We start from the raw sequence: 13,736 nt of genomic DNA, 5'->3' as shown, positions 1-13,736 counted from the left end.
CTGATGTATCTGAGATTGCGAACTTTTATGTAATATGTGATGGTGACCGCTAAACTTATTACGATCTTGGCTGGAATGGAAGTTGGTTTGAAATCCTTCATGATTTCACGGACTACCGGGTTATACGGGCTTAAGTTTGCTAAATCGTCTGCTCTGGCGGATGATTTTCTTACTTAATTTCGTATAATTGGTTGGTTCTGTTACAACGCCTCCACCGGGAGACCATCCTGTCTCTACTGCCGGCGGCGTTTCTCCAGCTCCTCACGCTCAAGGATCTTCCTCTTGTGCTTTGCCGCCTCGGCGTCCTTCCGCTTCTTCTGCGCCTCGGCGTGCGCCCGGTTCACCGCCCGCCGCTCTGTGTCCTCGGGAACGGGCGGCAGGGAGGCTCGCATGTCCCTCATCCCCTGCGGGGACGACAAACACAAATAAGGGAACAGGAAAACGCAAGGAGCGAGGAGGTCTCGGGGGCCGTAGCGGCGCATGACTTACCAGGGAGAGGTACCCCCGTGATGGGCGCATCGCGAACGGGGTCATACCACCAATCCTCAGATGCCCCTCCACCGTCTCTCTCACCCGACGTAGAATCTCCTCGTCGGAGAGGGCGACGACGGACATCTGGATGCCCTCTATCGGCTTATCCGGTGACATGTCGAACAGGCGCCGTCGCTGAGCCATCAGTGGCAGCACCCTCCTGCGGTGGAAGGCCGCCACAACCACAGCCGCCGTAAGGCCGCGGCTGCACAGACTCTCCAGCTCCTCTAGGAGCAGCTGCAGCTTGGGCTGGTCGACCAGCGGGACGCCGTACCTCCACTTCTTCGGCTGGCTCTCCACGACCCACCCGGTGTAGGGGGGAAGTCCGCCGTCATCATTACAGAGGTAGAACCAGCTGTTGTACCAGCAGCGATTGGACGACACGAGCTGGGCTAGGATGTAAAGGTGCTGCCGGTCTTGGCGCACTTGGAGAGTGCAGCCACCGGCCCTCATCGCCTTCCGCATGCCCGCCGTGCCCATCGGCTTGGTGGTGAACCCCGCTCGAAAGAGGTGGAGCCACAGCTCCCAGTGGGGGGCAATGCCCAAATACCCCTCGCAGACGGCGATGAAGATGGCCACCTGCGCGATGGAGTTGGGGTTGAAGTTGTGGAGCTCCACGCCGTAGTAGTGCGGGAGCGCCCGCATGAACTGGTCCACCGACAGGCCAAGACCGCGCTCATGGAAGGACACGAAGCTCATGATGTAACCATCGCGTGGCCTCGGCTCCGGCTCGCCTCCCAGAGCAATCCACTCCGGTCTGTTGGGGTCGGTAATCGGGCGGAGGAGGCCGTCGTCGACAAGCGACTGCAGCGTCTCCACGGACACGTCGGACAAACCCCAGGGGTCCGCCTGAATGACAGTAGCGCCGCTGGCCATGAGTGCCGTGGAGAATGCGGCCACAGTGGTAAGGCGAGCTCTCTCTCTCTCTCTCTCTCTCTCTCTCTCTCTCTCTCTCCCTTCTCCCTTCTTCTCCTCGGCGCTCTCTGTTCTTAGCAACGGCTCGAGGACAGAAAGGGTGAATGCAGGCAAGGTAAGGAGGAAAGGGGTGAGGCTCATCACGTATTTATGAGGGAAGGGGGCAAAACGGATGGGCGACAAAATTAGGGAAGTTCCCCTCAAATCTGGCACAGTTAATCCAGATCCGATTTAACTGCCCATGCACCCACCTTTTCCTTATTAATCGCACGCACAGTTATGTCCCATCCGCTGACACCGCGTCGCATCCGACCGCAGCAACGACAGGTGCCATTTCGTCTCCCCAAGAAACCGCCTCAAAAGGCACACCTACCGTTGTCAGCCGATGGGAGGGGAATATCCCCCACCCGATTCCTTTCAGAAGAAGGAACTGGGCACCGAGCCCGTTACGGTCTAGGGGTTCGAAGGCTAGGCCCCCGAGGGTCTTGATAGCCACCCCAGGACAACAGAGTCAGGGACAACTATGGGTGAGCCCATACATGGCCGAGGCTCGAGCAAGCGATCGCTCGGGATGCCCTAAGTCATGTCCGAGACCGGCAGGGAGGTCTCCGAATGGGATCCCACCGTAGGGAGGCATCGAGCCCCCGGGGCCAATCGAACGGCCCTGGGGCCCACTAGAGAAGCCCTCTGGTACTTTTGGAGTGCATCTCTGGACCGCTAGCTGACCCCTATCGAATGGGGCACAGGCCTCCACTCGGACTTACCCGATAATAGCTCACCGGAAGTGTCATCGCTCACGCCCACTGAGGGTAGCCTGGCATATTCCATCCCTCCTTCCGAACGAAAAGGATGCACGAGGGTCACACAAAAAGACAGGGAAACTCCTGATCGCCCTCTCGCTCCGTGCAGAGGCTCGGGGGCTCTCCCTGCAACCTAGCCGAGACCCAGCGACCTAGGCTCACACTCGAGGGCTCGGCAAACAAACCCTTCTTCCGAACAAAAAGGATGCGCGAGGGTCGCATAAAAAGACAGGGAAACTCCTGATCGCCCTCCCGCTCCGTGCGGAGGCTAGGGGGCTCTTCCTGCAACCAAGTCAAATACCAGCGACCCAAGCTCACACTCGGAGGTTCGGCAAAATGCGATAAAGGGCATCAAGCCCGTTACGGTCTAGGAGTTCAAAGGCTGGGCCCCCGAGGGTCTCGACAACCGCCCCAGGACAATAGAGTCAGGGACAACTATGGGCGAGTCTGTACATGGCCGAGGCCCGAGCAAGCGACCGCTCGGGATGCCCTAAGTCGTGTCCAAGACCGGCAGGGAGGTCTCTGAATGGGATCCCACCGTAGGGAGGCATCGAGCCCCCAAGGCCAATCGAACGGCCCTGGGACCCACTAGAGAAGCCCTCTGGTACTTTTGGAGTGTGTCTCTGGACCACCAACCGACCCCTATCGGATGGGGCACGGGCCTCCACTCAGACTTACCCGATAACAGCTCACTGGAGGTGTCACTGCTCGTGCCCACCGAGGGTAGCCTGGCATACTCCACCCCTCCGTCTAAACAAAAAGGATGCGTGAGGGCCGCACAAAAAAGACAGGGAAACTCCTGATCACCCTCTTGCTCTGCGCAGAGGCTCGGGGGCTCTTCCTGCAACCAAGCCAAGACCCAACGACCCGAACTCGCCCTCATGGGCTCGGCAAACGCAATAAAACCCCTCGCACGACATGAGAAAAGTCCCTAGAGGAATAAATCCACTCCTCCATGGCCTCGGGGGCTACACCCGGCGGGTGCGCTCGCGCGCACCCACCGAGGCCTCGAGTATGAAACGCCATCTCGCCAGGAGTTGCCATGAGCCAAGTCTCGTCAAAACCTCAGGGAGAGCGCTCACACCCTCTCTGAGGCTCGGAGGCTACTGTCGGGTACCATAAAAAGGGGTCCCCTAAGCAAAAACCGAAAAAATCGCTTAGACCCTGTCAAAAATCAAAGCCAAGAGACAACTACTGGCTAACCCCCACCTTGTCTGAGGCAACCGATTCTCCGCCTTGCTCGAGGCCTCGCACGAAAGGCCTCAGACGGGGTACCGATTCTCCGTCTCGCTCGAGGCCTCGCACGTAAGGCCTCGGACGAGTAACCGATTCTCTGCCTCGCTCGAGGCCTCACACGAAAGGCCTCGGACGGGGTACCGGTTCTCCGCCTCGCTCGAGGCCTCGCACGTAAGGCCTCGGACGAGTAACTGATTCTCCATCTCGCTCGAGGCCCCGCAGGTAAGGCCTCGGACGGGAAACTGATTCTCCATCTCGCTCAAGGCCGGCTCGGCGATAGCCCCGTCGCCTCCGCCTCGACCGATCTCCCTAACAGAACGTCATGTCCAATTAAACATGACCAACCACTCCCGCGACGTCAGCCAGACGACGGCTCGACACAACGGAGTGGTCGACGAGATAGGAAGTCGCATCAACACCATGCCATCCGGGATGGGACGGGGCAGGGGTTACCGGCCGCTGTACTCGGTACTGTGCCCACGACTGACGCCCGCACTGCACTGTGTTACCTAACCCCTGCTCCAGGAACAACGCGGCGTGGGGAGTCAAGTCCGGGTACCTGTAGCCTCAGAATCAGTGTGTAGGACCAACTGCTCCCTCCGGGCCTCGGCAATCCACTTCAGGGTCTCGGCAGCCTTGGGATTCACGCCAGCCGAGCCCCCCACGATGGCTCGGCCTTGGCACCAACTGAGCCTCGGCTTTTTACACTGTCAACACACAGCGACCGACACGTTGTCCGCCATACCCCGCGTCAAGCTATCACTGGAGCTCCCACGTCGCACAGGCTCGGGTGTGACCGGCGCGTTGCACCAGTGCATCAAGGACAGGACCGCTCCGTCGACCATGCCGCCACAGTGACAAGCTACAGGGCTCAGAAACGCCACCTCCGCTCACAGGACGCCGCGTAGCGAACACATGTATTACCCCTGTCCCCCTTCAACTATAAAAGGGAGAGATCGGAGCCGTTTCTAAGGAGGCAGGCACGCACAGACAGACGAGGACATACGAGATAGACGAACACGCACACACACATTCACTTCCTCACCGCGAGAGATCAACATCTCAAGCAACCCACGCCGTTCCGCGTAGAGACCTGGGGCTAGTTCCCTCTCTCGCCTTGCTTGTAAACCCCTATTACAAGCATCTCGGTGCAAGGAATACAAGATCGGTCTCTCAGACTGGACGTAGGGCACCTATTGCCTGAACCAGTATAAATCTTGTGTCTCTTTGCATCACCATCCAGGATTAGAGGCACACAATACATTTTCACTAGTTGGTTGAGGGCCCGCCGGTCTAAAACACCGACACCCTCCACTCAAAAAAATGACAACACATTATAAGAGAAATTAAACGTCAAAATATATTTTATATGACTCTATTTTTGTCATTGAAATAAAAAATAGTACTATATTATGTATTATAAGAGAAATTAAGAGTCAAAATCTATGATTTTTTTTCGTAATTAAAATAAGCTTATATTCCGAAACGAAGGTACACGGCAAACACTAGTGGAGCTAGCTATCAGCGGCACCGTACACGGGCGATTCTAGCGAAGGGCCTCCGTTTTTCTATTCGTATATGGTAATGTTCAACTGAAACACAAATGGTATAAATAAATGAAGACTAGAGAATGCTAACGGTTTAGTTACTATTTGTGGTTCAAGGAACGAATAGATATATCCCAACTTGTTTATATAGTGTTATAGTACAAAACGGAACTTTGTTTTTTGTTTTGATTGTGTAACAAAAAAAAATGGAAATACAGATAGTGGGCCGCCATGCCCACGCGGACACGCCGGGATCGATCAAACAAGTCAAATACGGCCCAGCCCTCAACATGCAAAGCTCCCAACTCGGCAAATGAGCTGATGAACTCCGTAAAAAAAAAGACTAAGAACAATCCCCAGATCGAGCATTGTACCTGCTGCTGTTCTAGAAATTGCTTGCGCCGAGTCCTCAACGGCTTGCTTAGTTGGATGGATCGACAAGCTTGCAAGTGTGAGACCCAACTAATCTCAACGAAGTCACGAGCATTAGCATAACCGCCAAGTCCATACATTTTCCTGGCTGCCTAAAAACTAAAGCTTACCGGAAGCCATATACACTGCTGAGGAAATGATCTAAGAGTTCAACGAAAAAGGAGGAAATAAAACTAGTCTTTGCTGCCACAGCACATTTTGCATTGGCAACTTCACTTAGTATATCAGCCCCATACACCGTCCTTGATCTCGCCGTCCGCAGCGCCTCCTTGATCTCATCATTCGCAGGGTCAAGTTTCAGCGCTTCCTCGAACGCAGCAACCGCTGCTCCATACTTCTGTAAACCGAGATTATCCCCGTCAGATCATTTCATCATTACAAGTGCAGCTAGAGATGACCAGACTAAGTTTGATGTAATGTGAGCTATATGTGTATATATATATACACCTGGAGCAAGCTGAGACCTGCGCCCTCGCGGTACCATGCCTTGGCCCAACAAGGACGCAGCTTTTGGCATTGCTGAGCGGCGAGCACAGCTCGCTCTCCTTCTCTCAGCTCCAGCAAGCATAGGCTCAGGTTGGCGAATGAGGTGGCGTCACGCGGGTCAATCACCGTTGCCTGCATGATGAACAAGTGGTGAGAATTTGGTAATCTCATGGTTCGTTTCAGTTACAGTGACTTGAATTCGATTCAGCAGCTGGTTCTGTTCAGCCATCTCATGTTAAGGCAAAATGGAGGCCCCATCATTATTCATGTCTCTTTAGCATTATGATATTCAGAACTAAATAAATAGCTATTGTTGTGCAGCATTTTGTATCACCCCAACAGGTACGCGACATATTTTGGTTCAAGGATATACCCGCGTATAGGAGTCGACGGCATTACCGTAGTCGCCATTTGCAAATGCTTCCTTTCCTTGTGACTTTGCATTAGCTATTGGTTCTAGTACCATCTCCTGCACCGTCTCATAATATAAACACGGCAGCACATGTTCAGTTCCATGCATGACACTACTAATACAGATTCTGACAGCAAGATAAGTGAAACACTGCAGTTTGCAAATTTTTGTTCCTATATTCAAATCATGGAATCATAATCATGCATCTTTCCTCTATTATCTTGGAAAAGTGTGCTAATTAACATACCCGAGGTAGATTCTTCATGGTGTTAACAATCCCATCAACGGTCCAGTCTGGCATGGATGGAATTGGATTTGTTTGAGGGAGTAAAATTTCAACAAGCTTACGGCGCTCATGAGCAGCTGCTAGTATGATTGGGAACTTCCCGTACTGCATTGTATTTGCAAAAATCGAAGTGAATATTTATGAAAGCTGAAATGATATCAACAGTTCAGATTCTTTTTTTTTCCTCTTAACAACAAAGATTTTTTTTTTGAAAAATAAGACATTCATGAATTCACACCAATGAAATCCAGAGTCCAATATATTGTTAAATAACTACATAGAGCACAATTTTAAGGAAAACTAGCAAAAGTGCTCCCTCTAAAATCCAGTCAGTGATCAAGTGCTGGAAACTATATATATATGCATGCCTAGACTAGTGTTTTTAATAAGTAGAATAATTTCAGCAATATGCTCTGGACCTACAGGCACCACTTAAGCTTTCATGACCACTCAGCAAAAGCTACGACTTGCTAAATATATGTAGAAACAGCATGAATGATTTTTTATGGGGAGTGAAACTAGCTCAGAATCTCAGAGAGTTTCAGTGCTTGACCCTACTGTACCACGCAGCCATTGGATATGCAACACGCGGTGAGAATGTGGACATCAGATTAAAGCATCAAGTAAATAAACAGCAGAGACAATGAAAGAGCCCTTATTACCCCATCATGAACATTAGGGTCAGCTCCAATCTCTAGCAAGAAATTGACAACGTCTGCTGAGCCAGCGCCAACTGCAGCTCATAACATAGTTGGTCCAGGTGAACTATGGAAGTTCACATCAGCACCAGCCTACAGAATTGATAATACAAGTAGCTTTAGCGAACATGTATGGCCTACAAACATCAGCATGCCATGATCAAGAAGTTTAAGTCAATAAGTAACTGGACCTCAAGCAATAGCTTAATGCATTTCAAGGAGGCACCAGCGCATGCCATCAGGAGCAGAGTAACACGACGGATAAGTTCATTGGGCTGCAAAGGGACGGAAGTGAATAACAGTTACAATATGTCCAGATCAATTCTTAACCCAATCTATCATCAAGACTAAGGAAAACAATCTTTTTAGCTGATGTCCTTTTAATTGCTTACATCAGCACCATGCTCAAGCAGGATCTTCAGAGCCTGGTCATGGCCGTTCCCTGCAGCCAAGTGCAACGGCGTCCCATGATGGTAGAAAGGATCCACAGGAACACCCTTGGACAGCAGCAGTCTTATAGCATCGCTGTGCCCTGGAGGTACAAAGAGATACACAGAATGCAGAAACTCCAAAAAGAAACTCCAAAGACCTTGTACATACGCCCGCTTAGGACAATTTCTGTAACGTCCTATTTTTTTAATGAGAAATTTATATTACAAAAGTAATTTCTTCAGTGATATATGAATCCATTACTGTTAGCGTCAACTGCATGCTGCTAATCCATGAAACTTCACATATATCGGAGGTGGTTCAAACTAAAAGAGCTTGGCTGACTGTAATCATGAAACAAATTGCTTTGAATTGGAGGGACTATATATAGAGTATGTCCTTTGTACATGGGAAAATATATGGTGGAAACCACATCTTCGGTGGATAAACTATGAAACTTGGCATATAGATATGCATCCACGTGTGTACTCACATGTAAATGTTGGGATGCAAACTCAATCTGTTCGCATGAACTACATGCCGGCAATCCATGTAACTGCTGGGTCAAATTAAAAGTTCAATCTCTATTGACTCTATCAGCAGTGGCGGCGCCAGGGGTATGCCCCTGTATGCCAAGGCATACCCAAGATTTGAGAGAATAAATTAATAAGTATATACATCTTTATACATATCTTCATACATTCACGTTTCTGGCTCATAGGCCCAATAGAACATCTGTTTCTGGCAATCTGGCAGCCAACGAAAGCAACAAAGCCCAGAATACACACTGTCGCTTGCGTTACCCCTGCCCAGCGCCCCTTTCCCTGTTCGCGCTCGCTGCTCCACGCCGCAGCACGCAGCCACGCACGGCAGCACGACGCCCGCCACGCGCCACCTCCGGACCTCCCCCACTCCGGTCTCCAGCGACCGGCGCCGGCGGGCGGCACCTCGCGTCCTTCCGTCCTCGCCATCTCCCCCACTCCGGCCGACTCGCCCCTTTCCCCTTCCCCTCCCCCTAGCCGCTTGCCCCCAGAGTCCCAGCACGAAGGAGCCGGCCACCGGCGGCGGCCGGGCGGCACCTCCCCATCTGCAGCACCGAGCACCCTCTGGGCTCCGGCGACCGGCCCTCCTCCTCTGCTCGGCAGCTTCAAGCAAGGTGAACATAGCAGATGCAGAGCACCCTAGATTCACTCCTCAGTGAACTATTGAAAAATTGTTTTTCTAACTCTTTTGATTGTATTCTTCATTCTTATAATGTAGATGAAGAAGAAGGGTGTTAGCATATTTGCATTGTGGGAGAAAGCTGCAAAGGAAAAAAAAACCCTCAACATCTGCATCAAATGCTCGTTCTGTTGAGATTGAGAGTATATTTCTTAATTATTTATGTTTCGAACTTGTACTTTGGTTATTACTATGGATTTGTTTAAATGTTATGACTATTATAACTTATCGTCAATCATATTGCATATTTGCTTCGAAATTTTGTACATTTGGCATACCCAGCCGTAAATTCCCGGCTCCGCCAATCAGTGAAACAAGTTACCTATGGAATTGGTGGGATTATGCAAGTAATAGTGAATAAGATATGTGAAAAAAACATTTGTATAACTAAATACACCTAGCTAATTAATCCCAAGAAATCGCAGAGATTGAAGGGGGCGAGAAATAAACGCACCGTACTGCGCGGCATTGTGCAGGGGCGTGCAACCCTTGGCGTCGGGCGCAGCCGGGTCGCCGCCGCGGCCGAGGAAGTAGGTCAGAAGAGGGACGACGCCGTTCTCGGCCCCGTTCAGTAATCTGGAATCGGTGTCGGTGGCGACGAAGATGGGCGTCTCGCCTGCAGGTGGCCGGAGAGTAGCGTCTCAGTCTCAGACCGTGGCTCCGGCCGGCGGCCGTGCTCGTCCCTGACCGAAAACAAACGAGCAGAGCTGGGGATTTACCTTCCGTAGAGGTGGAGTTGGCGTCGAAGCCCTTCTCCTCGACCAGGAACCTGCAGACGTCCAGCCGCCCCGTGACGCAAGATCCCTCCACGGCGAGGTGGAGCAGGTTCCGGCCCTTGAAGCCTCTCAAACGACGCAAGTCCACAGTGCTCGCCATTTCTGCCAAAAGCAATGGAGAGTATAGTACAGAGGAGAGGATCAGATAGCACTTTCCGACGAGGAGAAAGAAAGTGAGGGAGGGAGAGATGGGTGTGCGTACTACCCTTGAGCAGGGGGAGGTTGCCAGCGACGACGGCGGCATTGACGGCGTCCATGGGGTTGGTCATCCGTATGTGACGGGGGTTTCGAGAGGTTGATGATGGATGGATTCACGAGGGTTTTAGAGCATGTTCAAGAAATTAGCAAAAAAAAAAAAAAAAAAAAAAGAGAGAGAGAGACTAGCCAGATTTACTGATCTACGTGCTTTCTAAAATAGATTTAATAAAAAAATATTAGAGTACTCTAACAGACTCTATAAAGAATGGCTAGTGAGATGGACAATTCAAAAGTAGAGAGCAAATGAAGTAGAATGGAGAGCTACTAAATTTAGAGAGTCATTTACATTGGAGACGTTTTTCCTTTAATAATAATCATATTTATCTTTAGAAGGCTAATTTTTTAGAGATGCTCTTACAGAGAAGAGAGGAGAGTCAGGAAAAGGGATGGATGGAAGAACTGCCATAGATCCGGGGATGTCAAAGGTCTCTAAGCAAGATTTTTTTTTCTTTCTATTTTCATGTTTTTCCTAAACAATTGAACTGCTCGTGTTAAATTTCATGATTTTGAAATTTAAAATTTAAAATTAAATTTTGGGACACTAAATGACTTCAAACAAAAAAAACTTTTCAACTATAAAGTTGTAGATCGTATTGAGAACTATAACTTTTATATAGACCATCAGTCTTGTCGGGTACCTTATAATGGGGTACCCCAAGCAAAACATCAAATAGGTCGCTAAAGTCCCATCTAAAAAATAAAAGCTAGAAGGTAAGTCGTGGGCCCCTCACCCACCACGACCAAAGCCCACTGGGTCCTCCCCCTCCTCGCCTCGAGCCCCGAGAAGGAGGTCTCGGCATCCTGGCGCCAACTCCGCTTCGCGCGAGGCTCCCCAGGGAAGGCCTCGGCAGGGAGCGCCGTCTCCGCCTCGCCCGAGGCTCTCCACGGAAGGCCTCGGCAGGAGGCGCGTTCTCCGTATCGCGCGAGGCCTCTCGCGCGAGGCCTCGGCAAGGAGCCTGATCTCCGTCTCGCGCGAGGCCTCATTCTCCGTGTCGCTCGAGGCCGGCTCGTCCGCGGTCCGTTGCCCCCCGCCTCGGCCGACCCTCCCGACAGCGCGTCACGTCTCATTAATACTTTCAACCACTCCTGCAATCTCAGCCGAACAGCGGCTCAACGTCACAGAATGGCCGACGCGACCCGAAGTCGCATCAGCGCCATACCGGCCGGGACAGGGCACATCGGGGATCACCGGCCACTGTGTCCCAACACTGTGTCCACGATCAGCGCCTGGGACAGGGCATGACGGGGGTTACCGGCCACTGTGTCCTAACGCTGCACCCACGACCCGCCGCCCGCTCAAGGCCTTGGCACTGTACACCGGGGCCTCGGCAATCTCGGGGTTCATGCCTGCCGAGACCCCCCCACCGCAGCACAAGCCTCGGCACCGACCAGGCCTCAGCCTCGCGCACAATCTGTCCCCCGTGGCTTGCACGTTCGCCGCCACGTCCGCTCCGAGACATTCCCGGGGCTCCCACGACGCACAGGATCTGATGGGACAACCACGCCGCCCAAGTATTCCAAGGACGGATCACTCCTACGACCACGCCGCCACAGGGACAGGCCACAGGGTTCGGACGTGCCACTCCTATTGGCACGACGCCACATAGTGATACATGTACTGTCCTTGTCCTCCCTTCAACTATAAAAGGAGAGGACTTGGGCCATTTAGAGGGGGGGAACACCGGATAACACACACACACGCACACATTCCAGCCGCTTGAGAGGAACGTCTCAGACGGCCCACACGACACCCTGCCGAGACCTGGGACTAGTTCCCTCTCTCCCTTAGCTTGTAACCCCCTACTACGAGCACTTCGGTGCAAGGAATACAAGTTCTATCCCTCAGACTGGACGTAGGGCGCTGATTGCCTGAACCAGTATAAACCTTGTGTCTCTTTGCATCACTATCCGGAATCGGGAGCACGCAGAACAAATTCACTAGTCGGTTGAGGACCCCCCGGTCTAAAACACCGACAGTTGGCGCGCCAGGTAGGGGGCGCTGCATGTCGGTTTCGTCATCCCAGCAGGTTCCGGATGGCAGACCCCGTACGACCATTGCGTCTCGGCACCGTAGTTTGGTTCGGGAGCCTAGAGTTCATGTCTCTAGGGCACGAGTACGACATGGTACTCCTCACCCCTCGAGCCCCACCGTCCGACGATGAAGTTACGCACCGGCAGCCCAGGCGTAGGCGGCGCCCGGGCGGCCGCTCTCGCCGCGCTCGCCAGGCACGACGCGAGCAAGGCCACCCCGACGCTATGCGAACCTAGGGCGGCACGCCACTCCCCGCCGATATCCTACGACCAGCTGTTGGTATGAGGTCCCTGGCTGGGGACCTGTCTGGCCTGAGCTTGGACAAAGGGAAATCGCCGGTGGCTCGCGATGATGCCTAGTCGTCAAGCTCCGCTCCACCACTCCCTGAAGAACCGACCCTGGCGGAGCAGAATCTGGCGATGACACCATCCCCATACCCCTTTGGGTTGAGAAATGCCACCGCTTCTTACACCTACGCATACGCTGCCGCTCATGAGGGTCCCTCAGAGCGCTGCCAGCGCTTTGGTCTCGACCTAAGCACCCACGCCGACTCCTCGGATGAGGACGAGGCATGGCCCGGAGTGGATTTCTTCGGGCTCCACGACCCTGGGACTTTGCGCTAGTTCTTGGCCGCAAGCGACTACTACTTCGGTTACTCCGACTCCGACGACGAAGGCACTTACGACCCCACTCGCGAGTGTTTTCACGTCGGCTCGGGATGCCGAGGGCAGGCGAAGAGGATGAGGGGGTAGGTAGCCGCTCCCCACTTCGTCCAGGGGCAGGCGCCGTCACGCCCCCACGCAATGTCCTACCGGCCGCGCGAAATGAGAACGTCGCTCTTGCGTGACCTCAGCGCCCAGACCTAGAGCAGCTCCGTGAGCTCTAGGCCAAGGTCGAACAAGACCAACTCCTTCTGCAGTAGCTTCAAGACTCTCTCGAATAGGAACAGCGAGGCCGCGGCGAAGGCGGGGGAGCCCGACGAAGAGCCCGCGATGTGCATCACCGCATCCATGATGACGAAGGGAGCGAGCAACCCCCAGTCTTCAATCGCGCCAGCCAGAACGTTGCGGCTGTGGCAATGCTGGTCCGCGCAATGCCCGAGCCTTCTACCATGGAGGGGCAGTGGGTCCGCGGTGAGCTCCGCGATCTCCTAGAGACCGCTGCGGTTCAGCAGGCCGAGAGTTCCGCCTCCCGACGGCACAGGGGCGCCTCGAACCTTCTCACGGCACCGCCTCGGCAGGACAGGGAAGCCCCGGCTTGTCCCGAGCCCGACCGAGCGCCAATAGCCCACAGGGTCCTTGTGCTTCTGGACCGCCTCGGCAATCGACGCGAGGTGCAGGGAGACCATGAAGTGGTCAGCAGGCGACGATGCCACGACAACGAGGGGCCCGCTCGGGGCTACCACCCACACCGAGGCGGTCGCTATGATAGCGGTGAGGACCGCAGTCCTTCCCCTGAGCCGCCAGGCCCTCAGGTCTTCAGCAGGGCCATCCGCGCTGCTCCTTTCCCCGCCCGGTTCTGCCAGCCGGCCAATCTCACGAAGTACAGCGGCGAGGCCAACCTGGAACTCTAGCTCGCCGATTACCGCCTAGCCTGCCAGCTAGGTGGCGCGGACGATGACCTGCTCATCATCCGCAATCTCCCTTTGCTCTTGTCGGACTCGGCACGAGCCTGGCT

At 53.4% G+C, this 13,736-nt stretch overlaps 1 pseudogene; it reads right to left on the bottom strand.

Annotated features, from left to right (window-relative positions):
• Positions 1-5,588: 5,588 nt before the first annotated feature.
• Positions 5,589-10,093, bottom strand: LOC136509157 (uncharacterized; annotated as a pseudogene).
• Positions 10,094-13,736: the final 3,643 nt, after the last annotated feature.

Source organism: Miscanthus floridulus, chromosome 15, assembly GCF_019320115.1.
Source record: "Miscanthus floridulus cultivar M001 chromosome 15, ASM1932011v1, whole genome shotgun sequence".
Classification (NCBI taxonomy): domain Eukaryota; kingdom Viridiplantae; phylum Streptophyta; class Magnoliopsida; order Poales; family Poaceae; genus Miscanthus; species Miscanthus floridulus.
This window is presented reverse-complemented; position numbering and strand designations above follow the sequence as displayed.